Source organism: Delphinus delphis, chromosome 7, assembly GCF_949987515.2.
Source record: "Delphinus delphis chromosome 7, mDelDel1.2, whole genome shotgun sequence".
Taxonomy (NCBI): domain Eukaryota; kingdom Metazoa; phylum Chordata; class Mammalia; order Artiodactyla; family Delphinidae; genus Delphinus; species Delphinus delphis.
In genome coordinates, this window is record NC_082689.1 from 35,903,913 (window position 1) to 35,909,764 (window position 5,852).

Genomic DNA, 5,852 nt, shown 5'->3' on the forward strand with positions numbered 1-5,852 from the left:
CCATTTATCAAGCTTTGTTTAAAAGCAACACAGGTGATATTATACTATAGTGTTTATATTATAAACGGGGCATCAGCAAAGTAATTCCAAATTGAAATTAAGAATAAGAACCCTTTCAGATTGAAATTAGAAAGGATCAAATGGTAAAAGATGAGCTGGGTCATTGGTAACGCAGTCCCAAAGCAAGTCAGTAAATATGTGGTTAAAAGAGCATGCAAAACATAATCAAATTGACCTCAAGAAGGCCGGACTAAAGTGTGATTATAATCAAGAAAGCTTGAATCAAAATAATTGCATTGTATTCCATCTGAGTATGAGTAAGTTAATCTAGATATTAATGCACTGAACCTTGCAAATCTCTGAGTCCTAATAAAGATGAAGTCCTGCAAAGCCCTCCCAGGAGGTTCCTCTCAGTTCTCTCAGGCATATTCAGAAATAATTTTTGTTTGAAGATATGTTCACAGATACCCTTCTGTTTGGTATTTTAAAGCATCTCAGACGAGATCAGGACCTAGGTTTTAGGCGTGTGTCAAAAGATGGGCTCTCTATGCATTTTGGACTTTGTTTTTCCATCTGTGGAATGGGCAGGTAGAGCTAAAAATCACAAAGACACCTTCCAGAGGTGTTGACTCTCCTTCCTTCCTTTTGCTTTTCTGGACTCTTGGAGCTGTCTTCCTTTCCTTACTGCCAACTTTTCTTTTATTCTATTCTGTCTATTATGAATGCATCTTATTAATTCATAACAAAAGTGGCTGTTGGATATTAGATGAGTACTTGCAATGTGCCAGGGAGCACTTTGTCTGCTCTATTTCATTTAATCTTCCCAGTAACCAATTACATTGTTTCATACCAATAGGTATTCATCTAAATCATTTCCTATATTGTATCACAATATTCCATATTCTTAAATGCCCAAATGTTGGCTAGTTAATCAGTTTCCAATATTATAATATTAGAAGGATAAATATTGACACATATATGTGTTTGTGTGTGTGTGTGTATATATATATATAAACAATGCTATAATAAATGTATATATACATGTGTGTATACATGTATATATGTGTATGTGTATATATATATGTATATATGTATATATATACACACACACAGTTCATTCATTCAACAAATATTTGATAAATGCCTGCTATGTGCCAGGCATTCAAGTTATGATGATGATCAAAAAAATCCTATCTCTTGGCTTCGAGGACCTTACAGTGCATTGGAAAATGTAAGTAAACAGAGAATTACATGACAGAGTGAGTAAATAAATGGAGTATAAAAGAGGGGTGATCAGGAAATGCTTCCTGGAGTGGAGCCCTGAAAGATGAGAGACTACTGATAGAGATATATGACAAAAGGTTCCTGGAGAGGAGAAATGAAGGGTTTTACAGAAACTGAAAGATCTATAGTAGAGCTAATATGTTTTACAAAGTGCTGGTTGCAACCCATTAGTTATAAAACCAATTCCTTTAGTCATGGCCAATATTTCATGTAAAATGAGATAGAATAAAAGAGAATGGAAAATACCAGAGTGTATCACTGTAGAAAGGTTAAATCTTGTTTTAAAAACTTTTGTTTCATTATGTGTAGGAGCCAAGTCAAAAATATTTGAGAAACACTGAGCTAGATAGAATGTCAAGAATGTGTAGGGGAAACAGCTTAAGGAGTGTCAGAGATGTGATCTGAAATGAACCTGAAGACAATGGAAGCCATTAAAGAGTAATTCAGGGAATCTCGTGATCACATTTGTGTTTTGGAAAGATCCCTCTAGAGAAAAGATGAAAGAGGAGCCAGGAGACTGCTCAGGTGGCTATTGCAGTAATGCACAAGAGATCAAGATGGGCTGGACTGGGAGAGCAGCAATGGGGATGGAGAGAGAGCCCACTTAAGGTTGGCTCTCAATATATAAAGATACCAAGCTGTACTGCTGCATAATTAATTCCCTTCAGGTGTAAACAGTAGGTGATGTGCAAGGCAGAGAAGTCAGAATGATTGATCTTCACTGGGGATTTGACCAATAAGTAAGATGAGATGACACTGGGGCTTGGGACTACTAAGAGAGAAATGGAATTATTAGGCTGTAAAATCTAATCTGGATTTTAAAAGAAATTAAATCCAGAAGCTGATTTAAGTTAAAAATAGTGAGAACAAGACACCTACCAGAATAGCTTAAATTAAAAGGACTAGTATTGGTGAGGATATGAAACCAGTCAAGTTCTCATATACTGCTGGTGGAAGTAAAAATTGGTACAGTCAATTTGGAAAATTGGTTGGCAGTATCTACTAAAGCTTATCATATACAAATCTTATGACCCAACTATTCTACTCCTTGGTCCTCCTCTTCCCCAAAGAGAAAAGCATGCACTTGTCCAAAAAGACATGGACAAGAATGTTCATAGCAGCCTTATTCATAATAATAAAAAACTGAGAGCAACTTGAAGTTCATCAATAGTAGAATGAATAAATTGTGATGTTTGAACATTAAAATATTATACTGTCTCTCTCCCCATTAAGTGTGATTACCAGTTATCAACTGACAACAGTATAGCAATCTGTAGTGCCTCAGTGCATGGAATTGCAGAGGATTACTTTTTTAATATGAATAGTACAAGATTACTATTCTGTTTCTTTTGATGAGTTAATTTTGCCATTAAAAAGTCATTTTATTGTTGTTCCTTACCAATGTACAATTTTTGATGGAATAGAGTCAGCAATTCAGTGAAGCAAAGTGAGGATTAGAAGGTCATTCACACGAGCAGAAAAAGAAGATGCACTTAAGTAGAAGAAATAGGCCTGTGCCTTTGCTGAGCCCGACACTATGGTCCTGAACAGAGGAGACTTTTAAGGCAAACATTTTAAATCTATATACTCATTGCATGAATGAATAGCCTCAGTCAGCGTAGATACTCTTATTGAATCAAGTAGGGTTTGAAAACAGAAATCTAGAAAAAAGCATGGACTTGTTCTTTGTTCTTCCATTACTGTAGATATTAACTGGTTTCGGTCTTCAGTTGTAAAACAACTGAGTAATGTAGCACCTGCAACCAGAGGGAGGTTACATATGACGTCTGTGTTGAAAGAAGCCTGGTTTGCATGTTATTGTCATGATATCACTTTGGGCCACAAGTTCTTTGAGTCTAGAGGCTATGTGTTGTCTTTGTATCACTCCATGGTCTGTTACAGAATATCTAGCATAGTCTCATTATCTGTAGGCGCTAAAGCTGTTATGTTAGTCTTAGCGACTTCTTTATTAGAAGTACTTGCATTTTCAGGATTCAAAGTTTGTTTTTAAAAATTGGCTATTATATACTGTGCTGGGTTTTAGTGACAATATAAGAACTATTTATAATTGATATGTTAGGTGTCCAAAACACATTAACATACCTAAGAAACTTTGGAAAGTTTCTTGACTATTTTAAACATACTCAAATTAATCCAGTTTACATGGTTAAAAAAAAATTATACTGTCTCTTGCAAAAACATGGGTTAATCTCACAAACATAATAGAGAAAGAAAGAAGCAGACACAAAAGAGATACCATTTATAGAAAGGTTAAACAGATAAAACTAATCTGTGGTGTGGGAGATCAGAATAGTGGTTACCTTTGATGGAGTCCAGTAATGGCTCAAAAAACGTCAAGGAATTGAAAATATTCTGTTTCTTGATCTGGGAGTTGATTATATGAGTGTGTTCACTGTATGGAAAACCATCAGGATTTATGTTTAATCTTTGATCAAAATCAAAGATTTTTGATTGTGAAATATGTTTTACTTCAGGCTTTTAAAAAGTAGAAAATCAACAGAGACTAACTATTGTCATAGAATAAATTCTAGCAGAAGTACAATTTCTGGTTCCATGGACAGGCACCTCAGCTGCCCCAAGTTGAGTTTCTCACACACTTCAGTTCATGGCTTAGTAGTCTAAGTAAGACTTCTCTTATATGTTATTTCGTGCTATTTTTATTCTCTTTATCCCCCATCTTCCTCTCTCCCAGGTACCCATCCCAGTGTATTTAATATCTATCCTTTAAATTCACTGTCCATTCTTCTATGTAGAAATATGTGTATCTGAAAAACTCATCGTGGTGTTGTATATATGTGCTTTTAAGATATACCAGTGATGCTGCGCTAAAAATCTCATTTTGTTTCTTACGTGTTAACCTTAAGTACTATGAATTTGAGATATGATCATGTTATATGAAAATATAGCTAATTTATTATAATTGCTGCATGGCATTCCACTGTATGCATGCATTTTTTTTTTTTTTTTTTGTGGTACGCGGGCCTCTCACTGTTGTGGCCTCTCCCGTTGTGGAGCACAGGCTCCGGACGCGCAGGCTCAGCGGCCATGACTCATGGGCCTAGACGCTCTGCAGCATGTGGGATCTTCCCGGACCGGGACACGAACCCGTGTCCCCTGCATTGGCAGGTGGCCTCTCAACCACTGCGCCACCAGGGAAGCCCTGTATGTATGCATGCATTTTACTTCTTCATTCCCTAATAATGGACCTCCACATTGCTTCCCACTCCATCCCACAAACTGTACACGTTTACTCATGGATCTGTGTGAGAGTTAATGAAGCACACTGTACAAGCTTGTCATCTTTATCATCAATTTTTTTTCCAGGAAGATTCAATCACATTCCTATCAGGTTTTATAATTCTTTTTAAATTTTTCCCCAATCTGATAAGCAAAAATTCTCAATATATCTTAATTTGTATTTAGAAATAACTTTAAAAATTTAAAATAAAAAAAAACTAGTAAGATTAAATCTTTTTTTCATATGTGTTTTGTTCATTTGTATTCTTCTTAGTCAACTGCTCATTCATGCCTTTAATTCATTTTTCTTCTGGGATTTTTTTTCCTCATTGATTCTTAAGAAAGATTCATATATTAACAAAATTGACCTATGTTCATACATTGCAGATATTTTTCTCATTTCATTTTGTCTTCTAACTTTGTTTATTATGGTGCTGCTTGTGGTAATTGGGGAGTTTATTTTGGGTTTTTTTGCTGTTTTGTTATTTGGTTTGGTTTGGTTCTGGCCTTATAGCTGCCTTTTTGTTTCCTTTAAAAAAATTTTTTTTGTATTTGTGTAATGCCTTTTTATGGTTTTGGTTTGGGGGTAATACTCAAGAAGAGCAAAAAAACCTTCTAATTCAGTTATACATTAAGAGGTAAGGGAAATATAAGCGAGGGAGACTAAGGTTGAGAGGAACATTAATCCTATCACGACACATCAGGGAAGAAAGTAACCAACCAAACCAAAAGGAACTGTATTTGCAAAACAAGTTTTTGAAGTTAGAACCCACTTGGAATGTTTAAGATAAGCCAAAATAGTGCTGGCTTCAGCAGCATATATACTGAAATTGGAATAATACAGAGAAGATTAACATGGCCCCTGTTCAAGGATGACTTGCAAATTTGTGAAGTGTTCCATATCTGGGGGGAAAAAAGGTATTTGGACCACAGTAAGAACTCAATAAATGGCAGCAGTTGTTAAGACAAAAGAAGAAAAGATAGACCAAAATATACCCAGGATGTTGTTTTGATTGTACCTACCCTCTACTCACCTATACAATATGATAGTCTTGTTAGGCACTGAAGTCAGGGTAGGTTCCAACCGTCGTGACTTGAGATCCTGGGTCCTGTGTCATGCAGTGTCAAGAAGCAGAAGTGGCAGCCTCTCGCCACATTGGCTGACTAGCATTGGTGGGAATTTTAGACCACCAGGCTGATATCATCTGCAGTGTGTCACATGGTGAAGAAACCAATGGTTCTTCTCTGGTCAGCATAACTGCTGAAGAAGTACAGTTACTTCTTTTTCTAGACACTTCAGTTAGAAATTC

At 36.0% G+C, this 5,852-nt stretch overlaps 1 non-coding gene across 1 annotated transcript; it reads left to right on the plus strand.

Annotated features, from left to right (window-relative positions):
- The first annotated feature begins 5,342 nt into the window (after positions 1–5,342).
- On the plus strand, positions 5,343–5,449 carry LOC132428851 (U6 spliceosomal RNA). Its single transcript, XR_009520241.1, has one exon. It is a non-coding gene; the product is annotated as a U6 spliceosomal RNA (small nuclear RNA).
- Positions 5,450–5,852: the final 403 nt, after the last annotated feature.